Source organism: Topomyia yanbarensis, chromosome 2 (assembly GCF_030247195.1).
Source record: "Topomyia yanbarensis strain Yona2022 chromosome 2, ASM3024719v1, whole genome shotgun sequence".
NCBI lineage: Eukaryota > Metazoa > Arthropoda > Insecta > Diptera > Culicidae > Topomyia > Topomyia yanbarensis.
The window spans coordinates 369,436,906-369,451,713 of record NC_080671.1 but is presented as its reverse complement, the minus strand read 5'-3'; the positions used below and the strand labels follow the sequence as shown (position 1 = coordinate 369,451,713).

The 14,808-nt window shown below is 37.1% G+C and overlaps 1 protein-coding gene and 1 long non-coding RNA gene across 2 annotated transcripts in view; one reads left to right on the top strand and one right to left on the bottom strand.

The window, feature by feature from the left end:
• The window catches only part of LOC131684497 (protein deltex), a 257,608-nt gene that overhangs the window by 209,203 nt on the left and 33,597 nt on the right, over positions 1 to 14,808 (top strand). The gene's annotated exons all lie outside the window — the stretch shown is intronic.
• LOC131684498 (uncharacterized) lies at positions 7,892 to 10,022 on the bottom strand. The gene is made up of 3 exons (XR_009304658.1): positions 9,946 to 10,022; positions 9,501 to 9,871; positions 7,892 to 8,084 (listed from the first exon to the last, which is right to left on the bottom strand). It is a non-coding gene; the product is annotated as an uncharacterized LOC131684498 (long non-coding RNA).

The following is a 14,808-nucleotide window of genomic DNA, read 5'->3' as shown; positions in this document are numbered from 1 at the left end:
ATCATTCCTCGTTTCTTGAGGTCAATCTACATCGAGTTGAGTTTCGCATAATTGTCAAAGAAAGATTAGAAATAATAGTAAGCAGAAGTTTACGAAAATAAGGAAGACATATCCAAGATTTGTTTAGTAAAATTATATTGTTTCTGTTCGGTAACATTAATTTTAATTTAAATATAAACGAATCTACGATACGGTTACCCTAGCCAAGATGGACTCTTAGCAGTCTATACGATGTTAGTCTTGGTGCTACATTCTCTTGCGGAATTTAACCTTCTTCTTCGAAAGACTATGCTTTGAAGCTAGCTGAGTGTGAGCCGATGTGTATCTCCGGCGACCGACATCCTTTCAGGCTTAGTGGAGGTCGATTTGAATACCAATAAATCTCATTTTCGATGCAAATTATATCTAATACAAACGGCCCCCGGATGGTCTACTTCCGGACCAAAGACAAGCCATTTAACGTCATTGATAAATCGCGTGAGCTAACTAAACAACACTCGACCGTGTTCGAAAAAGTATTTTGTCTGCGTACCCGCCCGGGAAGTAGAGATTGATGGTGTAGTCTCCGAGAAGGGCCTTGATTGCGAAATAGGGGGTGGCTCCTTCCAGATCCCTGTGCTTCAGTCAGTGTAAATTCTGGTATGCAGTAAAAATCGAGGAGTATTAGAAAACTTATTTTCCATCATTTCGAGCCTTTCGCCGGATTTGTTCTTCCAAAATTTGTTCTTTTGAACGGGTCTCGTCTACTTGTTCGCCTTTTTGTAACCCATGGCATGAACTGAATTCATTGTAGAAATAAGGCACGGTGTAGAAAATGCGGAGAGAATCAAGACATTGGCTCCTGGTCTCGGAAAGTTCACATGGGACATCCAAAACTTCAAGTGTCTCTATATTTCAGTCATATTATTTTTCTAGGTTTACTTCCGACGTAAATCTTCCTCAATTTTAGCATTATTCGCCATGGCCGAAAACAATATTGAGGAGCGTTTTGGGGATCAAAACGTGCTATTATTTCAATCGGATTAGCCTTTGCTCGGTACCAGATATTGAAGTTGTCGCTTGTTAAATCCGAATCGTAGGCAAATTTTATTGATATTCTTTCCATATACATCGCACCTCAACTGGTTCGAGAAGATTTCAACTCCCACGGCATGTAATGGGGTTGTCTTCATGTTGATAACCGATCTATCTTACGGCATGATATTCGCGCCAATTTCAGAATGACCATCTTGAATACAGTGGAAATGACACGAATGCCTACCAGCGCGGCCAAGTGCGTTAGATTTATCGTTATACTCTACCTCATTAGCTACGCATCCACTATATCTGAAACAATCGAATCAAAATGAGAAATTCCTCCGGTGGCAGTGTGCAACGTTTTGACTGGCTTGTTTTTCTACACTGAGATTAAAGGTCACAAAACGAATACCTGGCGCGAACAATCGTGGACGATTTCCCACTCCGATGTGGCAGAGAGTGCTCAGAATTGTATGCGAAAAGGTCCTATGAGGACTTTTTGAACGACAGATCGCCCAAATTTGTCCGAATATACGCGACGTTAGAAACGCAAATAAAAAACTTGATGCAAACTGAAAAAGGCGGTTATTGGCACCGGTTTGTCAACGGATTAACGAGAGAAACAATATTTCGTCTAGCAGCTGGGCCTTACATCGTGTACTCGATTCGACCTTTGATCGGAATACACGGAACTAAGAATTCTTTATCGGCGACAACAGCATTCCACGTAAATTCACATTCAAATGATAGACGTTTCGCGATGAAATTATAATAATGTATATAAACGTAATAATTGTTCTTCAAACACACAAATTTATCTGACAGAAAAGATACTCGCGCTAAGCATTTTCCCCACAAAACTTATGGTTTTATATTTACCTACGACCATGTCTACACCGTTACAGTTCCAAGTAGGCGCTTCGATCGATGGAGCATGGAAAGCATTCCTAATTTCTCTACATAGTGCTTTCGCATAGGCCGGCTAAGCCAAGACAAGTGTCGGCTTCACTGTGTCCCATCGGCATAAACAGAACTTCTGCTCGGACGGGACATCACGTTTGATCAGTCGTTCGATTGAAACACAAAGTGTGTTTTAGTTTTAAGGGATTTGCGTCAAGCCGGCGCTAATCTATTCCGACAAAAAGTTAGTGTCGGTTTCTGATGAGGCGAAGCCGAAACGCACCCGTGTAACTCCTAATTTTCCCGGAGAGAATATGGGCGATTTTAGATTCTTTATATTGAAATCGTTCCGGATTGCCTGATACAAATATTAGTTTGAGTTAATTCGCATTGATGTATTCCGGGTAATAAAGAATACTTTTCAAGTCTTTCAAAGAAGAAGGTTAAGTTCCGCAACAGAATGTACCACCAAGACTTACTTTCTTTGTATGATACGGTTTATTGCATGAAATTATATTAGTGCGACTGCTCAACGTTATTCTCATTCGGCGTTAAATTGCCACAGACCTAAATATAAAAACTCAAACAATTCGATCAGCGTAGCTTCGATACAATGGTTGAATGATGTTCGACTGTCAAACATCCAGACTGCGACACTTTCTCATCTAGTTATCAATGTAATGAATTTCACGCCGAATTTCCACAGCGCAACTCGTTTGCCTTCACAAAAACCACTTTCTTACAGCTGTTCTGCTCTGCAACGAATGCAAATTGTGCTCGATTCGCACCCAATCAATGATTCGCAAACAGAACCTGATTGCCACAGACAGATGCTCATCGTTTGCTTTATTAGAGTCGCGTGCTCGCGTCAAATGCTAATGAAAATAAATTGTACGGTCTATGGCCGGTTGATCGATCCGACACCAGAGAGCAGTCAGTCAGTGACCTGAAAATAGTGATCCAGATTGAACAATCGTTTATTGGTTTGCCGAATTTTCTGATCAATTTTTTCCGTCCTTGTCGGTATAAACATGCTCAGGTTTGGTGTTAAATTTTTAATTTCAAAACTTGCTTCTTTCGAGCAAAATGTAACGAACGTCAAAGTCAAAAGGAAAACATTTGCAAACCTTCCACTTATTTGGCCAGATACTAATACCTTAAACAAGTTGCGTTTCCACATTGTTCATGACTCGCTCAATTTTCTTTCGGTATCTTAACGAGGGTTCCCGCAGTTTTTGATGTGATCAACCGCAAGATTATCTCAACATATCTCGCCCGCAGAGGTAGCGTAAATATTATGCAAGATCGCACAAACATGCGCTGTACATATTCGGATCTTGGATCTTGATCATCATAATCATCATCATCGGCGTGAAGCATCTTGGGCTTTTGCCCAAGACAGTCACACTTGAGGCCAATTATTTATGTGTGTGTGTGTTCGAGCATGTTGACCACAGGGTGCTTTAATTGCTCTGCTCGGACATTCGACAGTAGGTACATATTTAACTGCGCGAAATGACCGCGCGCTTATTTGAAGGGGGCTCGTTTGAGAGTGTACTGTATGGCTGCTGGTGCTTGGCGAAGACTGGCGTTGGGGATTTATGTTGGTTTTTGTAGTGTAGGTACTTTAACCTGAGTCAGGTGGATGGGGTTGTCGCTAGTCAATTTAAGCAATGGTGCAGCTTTTCTTGTAAACAAGTGTGTTAAATGCTGGTGGGTAAGTGGTTATAAAGATAAAAGCATGTTATTCACTGAAACTCATGATACGGTTATTGTGAAGTCGAAGCATTTTGGATAATTTCTTTTTTAAGAAACATATAAACATATAAGCAAAGCACGTGGAAGATTATTGAGTATAACTATAATTAAGGTTACTGCACTCTAATTCATCTTGGCTCCTTTATTCATCCCACCCGTTTGAACACATTAGTTAGAGTAGTGTCTGTTATATCTATTCAACGCATTAGCTCAAATGGTAGGATGAATAAGGGTACGTTGTACTCGACTTTTCGCTTCGCTCAAGCGCAAGCATTTTACATTTTCCAGACAAAATTTTTAACTGAACTGCCTCTTAGAAACGAAGCAAAGTTGATGATACCTGTTAAACGCAATCCAGTCACTCTAAATCGAGTTATCAACGAAATAGTGTGCCATTCAGACTAATTAGATGAATAAGGGCTCGACTACCCTATGGGGTAAATTGCTGGCTATTGTATCTGCGTAGCAATGTTCAAAAATATGCTATTAAATACAAAAACTTTTCTAAAATAAACGAAATGACCAACGAAATCGATCGTGATATACACAAACGTTTATTAAAAAACAAAACATTTTGTTGCATTCACGAAAAATAATGTCATTGTCAACGATAACATACGTGCAGTGTTACAATGCACGAAAATACTTCGTTGCAGAAAACGACGAATGAACTCGTGCATTGCATGATCAATTTCTTTATATTTACGAATTTAAATTATCAGCGTGGAAGATGGAAATGGACAATTGCAACCGTTTTAAAATTCAAGATGGCGACTTCCAGTTGCACAATATTCATGATAACAATATTGAAATATAAACCGGAATTCACCATCTTAAGTTTCAAAATAGCTTCAGATATCGATTTTCGTCATGTACTAGTGTACCCCGTGCCGAAAATACCAATATTGTTGAAGTTTTAGAAAAAAAATCTAAACCGGAAGTCGCTATCTTGGATTTAAAATGACTCAAAATATCGATTTCCATGATGAACTCGTCAATCCTATTCCAAAAATATCCATTTTGTAGAGGTTACAGAGAATTTTCCTAAACCGGAAGTCGTCATCTTGGATTACAAAAAGGCTCAAGACATCGACTTCCGTCATGCACTCGTCAATCCGATTCCGTCCTTTTGAAAAACCTATTGCAGTTGATGGAGAAACGCGAATAACTTATGAAAAGGTTGTCATAAAAAAATAATTGTATTGTTAAAACAAAATTTAAAATATCTCGAAAACTACTACATTTCAGAAAGTTTTTGTTACGAGCATTTTGATTTAAAATGGTGCTTAGAATCATATTCGAAAATAAATTATATTTTTGACCGCAAATAGTATGAATTATAAAAAGATGACAAAAGTTTTTATTAAAAAAACTTTTTTATTGAAAGATTCTCTATAATCCAAATACTCTGAAATAGTTTCTTTTACGTCTTTAAAACGATAAACATTAGATTTTTGAGATTTTATGATGGGGTAACACGAATAACTTATAAAAAGGGCATAATTACGCGAATTATAAGTTTTTATTGGAGCAAAATACCACATATCTCGAAAACTATCGCAGTTTGGAAAATTGTTGTTAAATGCATTTTGATTTAAAATGATACTAAGAATTATATTCTGTAATAAAATTACAGTTTTGAATGCCAATAAGTATTGTGACACTTTTTTACCGATTAGTTCTCCATCACATTCAAAATGTTTTTTTCTCCTTAGGGTTTTATTGACTATAAAAAGGTTTAAAAATTGTTTTAGCAATATAAATATTTAACACAAATTTTTGTTATTCTGAAAAATGACACGTTTTTTTAGTGCATATTTTTTGCGTACAGAAGTTCATTCCCTGTAACTCGTTCTTAGATAGTTTTGCTGTATAAAATACAGTAATCGAAATGAAACATTTTTGAAATTAATGCACGTAGAAACGTCTAGGCCCTATTGAAAAATTGATCTTGTGTCAACATATTGCAATTAGCAGAAAAATTCATGGAGATTCATAAACCGAACACAACTGCAAAACTTCGTTCGAATGGACGATGGTCATATTTTGCGGTCGGTTTCTCATAAAATCCCTCGTAATCAACAATCCGCGCAGCTTCTAAATATTGTCTCCTCAGTATATTGGTCTTGACATATAGTAGGGTTGCACTATGCAACATTTGAGATCAATCGAAAAAAATGTCTTTTAACGTCACGAAATGCCAAGATCTAGTATAGTCTTGAAAAAATGCCTTTCTGCGACTTGAAAAAAAAGATGAGACCTGAGTTAGGTTAGGTTAGTTAGTTAGTGAGTTAGTTAGTTAGTTAGTTAGTTAGTTAGTTAGTTAGTTAGTTAGTTAGTTAGTTAGTCAGTTAGTTAGTTAGTTAGTTAGTTAGTCAGTTAGTTAGTTAGTTAGTTAGTTAGTTAGTTAGTTAGTTAGTTAGTTAGTTAGTTAGTTAGTTAGTTAGTTAGTTAGTTAGTTAATTAGTTAGTTAGTTAGTTAGTTAGGTTAGGTAATTAGTATCAACTCCTACACTTTCATTGGTTTCAGGAATCAGGAATCAGAATATATTGGCTTAAATGGCACGTTCCCCGTATGTAGTCGGGGATTTGTGCCTTGCCGTGTGTTTTCATCATTTTCTGAGCGGCAGGAAAGGACAGGGAGGTGTGGGGAAGTAGAATTGGGAGAGTGGGAAAAATAACAGCACAAAAACAAACAACAGATAAGTTAAACTGACAAGTAGTTCCTGCCTGCGAGTAAGCCTAAAGCTCTTTACCACATTGGAAAAGAAACTTTAGTATGTCTCTGAGTTTCAGTCGTCCAAACATGGTTTCGTCTATATAAGGACGGCCGAAAACTCGAAATAGCAATTGCGCTACTGCTGGACAGTTGCATATCAGATGATCAGATGATATAGTCGGATTCACAAAGGTCATATGAAAAAGACAGCGCGCTGAATAGTTGCCATGTGATAATTGAGTTTGCAGTGGCCGGTTAAAGCCCTGGTTAGCATGCCACAGTGGAGCTTCGAAAAATGTAGATTTTTCGAAATCACTGGACACGGTTGTTCTGGAAACGCCTTTGTTTGGCGACACGTTTGTAGATTTCTCCAATAATTTCGGTGCTCGGACGAAGCCCAGGACCGTATTTTTTCCCTTATCCAGGGCAGGACGGGCTCAGGACCAACGAAGTCAATCGCTGAACCTACCCTGGGCAATTCGTCACCCCATTCATTTCCAGTAATACCGGAATGTCCGGGCACCCAGACAAGGTAGATACACAGAAACGCTCGCGATCGCATAGCAGCTAAATTATTAGTTGTGGTTCTGAAATCGACTAGTTAAAATTTGGTACAGCTAAACGATTGTTGATTTTTCTAAATTGTCATTTTTGTTTTAGCATCAAAACAAAAGTTGGCAGAAGTAACTAATTTTTTAGGCAAAAAAATGATGCTGTCAGTCAGTCAGCACTCAAGCTTCTCAATTTCAATTCATATATTTAGTTTCATCAACTAAAATCATTGTTGATTGAAGTAGGTTATGACTTGAAATTCAAAGTAGGTTTAGTTGTTTTGACTATGTGAATTATATAGTTAGATAGATCAACTAAAGTCATTGTTGAATCAAAAAGTATGTTGAATAAAATTCAAAATAACTTTAGTTGTTTCAACAGTCCAATTAACAAATTTGGCTGAAACAACTAAATCAATGCAGATTCAAAAAGCTTGTGTATTGAAATTTGAAATAGCTTTAGCTCCTTCAACTATGTGAATGATACATTTAGCTAGATCAACTAATATCATTGTTTGAACAAAAATCTTGTTGATTAAAATTCAAAATAACTTTAGTTGTTTCAATTGTGTAATTAATAAATTTAGCTGGATCTACTAAAACCACGGCTGATTCAAAAAACTATTTGATTTATTGAATTAAAATTCAAAGCGGCTTTAGTTGATTCAACTAAAATTGTATTACTCAACTAAAATTATTTTTGGCTGTAACATGCCGCAAATATACCTTCGGACACGGGTGTGTGTGTGTGTGTGTGTGGGGGGGGGGGTATTAGTTTAGAATTTGGAATATTTCTCACAAAAAAAAACAAATTCGAGAAACGTAGAATATTTTTTTGATTATATTATGGTTCAGTTTAAAAAAAATGCATGTAATCACTTACATTTAGTTTGAAATAGTATCCTCGTTTCAAAAACGAAACTTCTATTTAAACGAACTTTAATTCGTTTATTCTGGTATAAAATTTAATTGCATATTCACTTTTAATCAACTTCATTAACTAGAACAGTGATCCAACTGTTTGACGATCGTTTGTTTACTTCCCATAGTGCGTATACTTTGCGACTTCTGTTCCTCATCGCCCTTTTCTATTTCCAAAAAAGACAGACTATCGCTGGGAATCAACGAAGACATTTATTCTGTGGAAAGAAGGAAGGCAACTTTATTTCTATTTAATTTCATTTAAATCAAATGTTTATTGAATGTTTTTACTGTCTTGGATTCAAGTGCGATCGTTTTTCCCGAATTGGGATTAATTTCTATGGACGTCCAGTATGACGAAAAACATCCATCATTTGTCATTTCTTTCTTAAATATACACTAAAAGTAAATTAAAAGTGAGTCCATAAAATACTCAAATACGTTAAGTATAGGAACACCAGATAGTTTAACAATAAGTAGGGCGATAATTTAAATTTTGTTTTCAATCTCTGATTTGACTAGCTCGATTCAATGTTCGCGTTATTCTCATTATAGAAAGAACGAGCCCACTATAGTTGCAATTAAAGCCCAGCAGTTACTAAAGTCGAAATAACATCGTCGTTAGAGGATACTTTAAGGTTGGACAGAGAAAGGGTAAAAATCGAAAAAGAAAAAAGCAGTTTTTTCCACACCGTATGTCAGATCTTCATAAAAATCAATCAGTAGTACTGTAACAACATTCTACATTCGCTGATTGATCTTTATGAAGATCTGACATACGGTGTGGAAAAAAACTGCTTTTTTCGTTTGCGAATTTTACGCATTCTCTGTCCAACCTTAATCCAGCACCGTAGCACAATTCACTAGATAATATTGTAAGTTACTGTCAACAGTACGCCGCAGAACTGAGAAAAGTATACCTGAGTAACATAGAAGGACAGCATGTTGAGGTCACATAGAACAAATGGGAATCGAGTGAGTGGTCAATGGTTTAACCTATGTCCATAATCGCAAGTCAGTCCCATGTTCTATGGGATTTCCTATCGAAATAAGATTGCCCTTCGATTATAGAAAGTACAATACTGCACGTACTGCTGAGTGCAGGGGTCTGGCAAGGATATGGCGATATACAAGATTTCAAAGTAGCAAACATACCCAGTAAAGTTCAGTCGGAAATGAACTGGAATTCTTGCTGGTTCCAGTTCGCATACGGCCTCCAGTGACACAAACGATTCTAACTAGAATCGGTTGTGTCACTGGAGCCGGAATACGATCTGGAACCAGCCAGAATTCCGGTTCATTTCCGGCTGAGCTTAACTGGGTATGCTGGGTTTATCCTATTTTTTTACATTGGAATATTTTGATTTTTACAAAAATGAACGCCTTACAGACCGTGTATGAATATACCAACTAGATGGTTAATGTCAACGGATACACTTCCGCCATATACATAACTGTCTCATGCTCTTTGGAGTTCCCTATATACATGGAGCAAATATGCGCACAGCCTGTTGCTGTAATAGATAGGCAGCAATCGACTATTGAGGTAGCCTATTTACACACACAATAACTGCGTAAAAATGGGCTCTGTATCGTGATACTGACTCACCGAACCAATTGCTCATATGTATTACCTGGACAATAATTCCGAAATGATCATTCGAGTGTGACAATTAATACGCCTGTATTTGATCATCCCAAGTGTCAGTTCTACACTTCTTTCCTGAACAGGGTCATCACACCAAGGCTACATGAGCGGACACCAGGCAGATCCGCACGTCGTACCTAATGAAAATTATGAAATTCCTTGTAATGGACGGTACATGTCGTGTCGATGACACTTGAGGCATTCTTTTGCAGTTGGGTTAGCATCAGGTTAAAAAAGTGTATTCGTTTCATTATTGTGTGTTAGTTTCGATGCACTTTTTCCTCTTAGCCATGTATTTATTATAATTTTCCCGCTGTGCCTTCGAAAAGTACCAACGAAGCACTATTTGGTAAAATCCTGCATTAAAACAAATTAAAAACTTTGAAATTCTTTATAAATTTAGAACGGAATAGTCATATTGCTGTACGTACCTTTTTGCTATGCTGTGCCTGTTACAACGGTTTGAACCGCCACGATTCATTTCAGCATACTTAGACTATAACTTAATGCTAATCGAAAACAATCTTATGGGATTTTCGATTGATTGGCACCGGTGTAGTGGAGTGCACTGAAACTGCACCGTTTTTGCACTTTCTAGCAGAAGTGCAGAAAACTGGGTATGTTCCATTGACACTTCTGCTAGAAAGTGCAAAACCAGTGCAATCCACTACACCGGTGTCAATCAATCGAAAATCCCATTAAACAAGATCTTAAATTTTAATATTTCGCAAATATCAATAAAACAGCATGAACATGAAGTATTGCAGTTTTGTGCTGCACAAGATCTCTAGACTGCTGCATTCATGGTGGGAAAGAATTTGCAGTCATACCCAGTAAAGTTCAGCCGGAAATGAATTGGAATTCTGGCTGGTTCCAGTTCGCATTCCGGCTCCAGTGACACAACCGATTCTAACTAGAATCGGTTGTGTCACTGGAGCCGGTATACGAACTGGAACCAGCCAGAATTCCAGTTCATTTCCGGCTGAGCTTAACTGGGTAACGGCTGACGTAGTCGCTAGCCAATGAAGTATATATAGGTGTGGCAGAACACACTGTTTGCTAGTATTGGCAACCAAAAATATGTAAACAATCCAGAAGCACGAGTCGACGTTCACACGATTCATTGGGAGCGGAACGAGTGGTATGACGAAAGCAAGTCGATTTATTCTGTGATCACTGATCACTCACACCACTCGTGTAAGATTCATCTTACGAATACCAAAGTGCCCTCTTCGCCATACCTGTATATACCACATTGGTCTATAGCCAGTAAAGTTCAGCCAGAAATGAGCCGGAGTTCTGGCTGGTTCTAGTTAGTACTTCGGCTCCAGTGACACTACCGAATCGGTTATGTCACTGGAGCCAAAATACTGACTAGAACCTTCCAGCATTCCTGCTCATTTTCTGACTGAACTTTACTGGGTATAACCACGCCTGGATCAATGTGCTGGATTATATAGGTGTGGCAATGCTAAACACGATAGTGGGCGAAAATCACTGGATTAAAAAGTGCTGGTACAGTCGAGGTTATCCAATGAATAACCCAAATAACCAACCTAACCTCAAAAATACAAATATAACTCCGGATCTCGATAATTCGGAATAAAATATCGAGTTTGACTGAATATTTTGGTATCAATCGAAAAAACAGGTATTTTCCCTAATAAACATCGTATGATCTAAGAGTCTAACGACCCGTTAAGGGTATCATCCAAACAATATGTGGAAAGTTGCGCTATATGGGTTAACGCTCGTCTATAATTTCTTTATTAGGGTTTTTATAACGCTCAATTAAATTTTTAGTAAAATTATGCAATGTTGATCCTACAACATTTACAATAGAACAGCTTGGGCAGTTTGTTATATCTTTTTAAACTTTTTAACGGAGAATTCTAGAAGGATGGTTTTATAGATATTGAGAAGTGGCAGGGTCATTAGAAAAAATCCCCGACTACATACGGGGAATATATAATCCAATATATTCTGATTCCTGATTCCTAGGCAGCATAAGTACGAATCACTCAAGTCTACCAACATGTCTCCTGGTAAAAGAAGAATGACCAAGTCTGTCTTTGCCAACAGAAGACAAAAGATTGGCCTGTAGGATTTTAAGCCTATTTCTAATGACCCTGCCACTTTTAGTTTTCCGATCTGTATACTTCACATCCTTGCTACGTAGACATAGATAAAAATAAAATTTAACTTTTAATTTCAGCTAGTTTTGAGTATTCTTGGTTGTGGGGCGATCCTTAAGGTACAGTTATTTTCAGAAATTGTGAAAAGCATTCAAAAGGAATCTGGCAACGTTGGTCGCTTGATGTATTTAGACTTACAGAGCGGCCGAGCATAGGAAATTAGGAAGAGCAAGAAGCTTGTTGTCATCTCTTCTCTTAGGTAAGAAACAGGAATCATATTCCTTCAAACTACAAGTCACTTGATGTCTATACAGAACTCCTGGTTGCCAAAACTGGTTGATAAATAAACCGTGCATGCAAATTTACTTTTTTTTTCTTACCGCGAGTCTAAATTTAAAACTTCGTCCTTGGGGTAAACCTTTTATAACTTCCAGGAATTACCATCGATTTTTCAGTGTCATTTCAATAAACATCATCAATCTAGGGGCAGATCACTCTAGGAATGTATAACAAATTTGCATCAAATTAGAAAAAATGCATTTAATTTCCATTTTTGCATCAACTTTGTACTCCCTCGCAGAAAAGTTTGTTTAGCAAACGTTCTACGCTGATCCACTTTTTCGACGATTTGTTAAATGTGGGGCTAGTTTTTTTGTAGGCTTTTGACGTCTTAAATACATTAGGAACTTCTATTTTGATGGAAAGAAATGCATTTAATTTCACTGATTTTTAAAAATGCATACCAAGTGATCTGTCCCTAGTCATCAATCCAACTTTATTTTTCCATTCCTCTATCAATACTTTTGTCAATATTTTTTAGAATTTTGCCACAAATATTGATCGCCGCCGCATCACGAAACGCAAGGTTTGTTGTATACAAGGTTGTATGAAATAAGTCCAGTTGTCCAGTAAAGTTCAGCCGGAAATGAACTGGAATTCTGACTGGTTCCAGTTCGTATTCTGGCTCCAGTGCAACAACCGATTGTAACTAGAATCGGTTGTGTCACTGGAGCCGGAATATGAACTGGAACCATCCAGAATTCCGGTTCATTTCCGGCTGAGCTTAACTGGGTGGTTGCTTAATATGACCCCAGTTTCCTTTCCCACCATAATTGTAGCAGTATATAGAGATCTTGTGCAGCATAAAACTACAATCTTTTATGTTGGTTTGTTTATTTTTAATCAGTATGTGGCTTGATTTTCTACGGCAATTCTTGCGCTGTTTTATTAAAATTAAAATATTTAAGTTTGTTTTTTTACAGTTTGTTCCGTTGTCTTGCTCCCGGTCAACGTAAAATGATTCGACGAATATCACCAGCAATTGACGATAATTAGAAGTATCGTTTTATGTCGGTCATGCTTTGAACGAATACGCAGTTTAGTCTTCCTAATATAAGCGGATCACCACCTGAAAATTCTCCGACTTTTCCTGAGTGCTGTGGCAGGGAAAGCCAGGGTGTAAAAGGGGTCCGGCTCATTTAATCGATGCGTTGACTTCAAATATGCTACACTGGAACTGATTTAAAAATCTGCATAATGTTACCGTTATTTATCGGATTTTCGATTGATGTGCACCGGTGTAGTGTAGTGCATTGGTTTTGTACTTTCTAGCAAAAGTGTCAATGGAACATACCCAGTTTTCTGCATTTCTGCTAGAAAGTGCAAAAATGGTGCAAAACCAGTGCACTCCACTACACCGACGTCAATCAATCCCATAACTTTTGAGCAAAATGCTATGACACTGGTGGAGCATCATAAGTTCGCTTCAAACGTTTTAAAACATTCCAAAACACCATCTATTTCAGTGTTAATAATTTTGCTTTGCAACGATTTGCCACAGTCCAACTTACTATATTATAACCGCTCTTTGTAAATTGATAATAGTAATGCGAAAGAACTTGTTAGTGTTGAAAACAAATTCTTAATATGTGGAATTACATTTGTGATAGTATCACGTACCTAATTAAAATGTTGCGGATACTAAGCCTATATTTTACAAGAAATCTAGAGCTTTTATTCAAAACGACATCTACAATGAGTGACTCTCTTTGTTTATTTTCTCTTTCGACTATTACGGCGTCACTATAGCACTTTTCGCTTATTTTACAGTACAGATCGAAAGACGGTGGTTTTGACTAGCATATTATGCAAAGTTAAGGGATAACTGTTAAAGCGACCGAGTTATTGTAGATATGTCTTTTTGAAAAAACGATCAAGAAATGTAAAAAGTGCCCAATTCAGCACTTGCAAAGCAAAGCCAGAGCAATATTTGAGGTATATACCAAGCAGTGGAAGCTGGAGAAAAATTTTGATTCATTGACTTTGGTAATATTTAATAGATTAAAATTACAACTATAAATTAATCTTTATAATAACTATAACTCATCTTTCTTCTACCACCAATATTGCTTCTTAAGACATAATGAGATAAACATCGTAATATGTTCATAAATTGTTTACGTACGCCCAGTCACGTAACCCTAAACTTTGAATATTCTGGATTATTTTAGCTATTCATGAACTTCAAACTATAAGAGCACGGTGATTTTTTTAGAAAGTGTTAATAAATCTGTTTGTACTGAATCACTGCAAATGGACATAAGATTAATGATCAATATTTGATATGATATTTCCTGGAGGTTTTTTTTTCGAGCACAAGTCGCAGACAGAAAATATTATCTACCAGACGAATTGAACACATATACTTTACATGTATACTTACATTGCTAAACAAACTCATCAAACGCAGTCTTTGGAACATCACTTCAAGGTGATTTAACTGAAGATTAATTCGAAGCCTAACATAAAATGTTAGCTCTCATTTTTTTAGAAAATAAACAAGGGGAGCAAACTGACGTATCCTTTTCAACTAATGAAATAGTTAAATTTGCAATGCAATTTTTGTTTTCTTTTTTGCTGTCTTTATTTTCGGTCAACTGACAGCTTTTGAAAACAACCATTTTTTTCAACCAACTGGTGATGCGAAAATCAACAAAAGCGCTAGTTGTATTAGCCATTTTTAGTTGAAACAGCTAAGACGAAAAACAACAACCGCAATATTATAATTTTGTGATTGCGGGGTTTTCCGTGTAGTGTTGACAATGCTTAGTTCTTCGATTTGGGTTCGGCACGCGATCACTAGCTTGGACCGTGATTTGT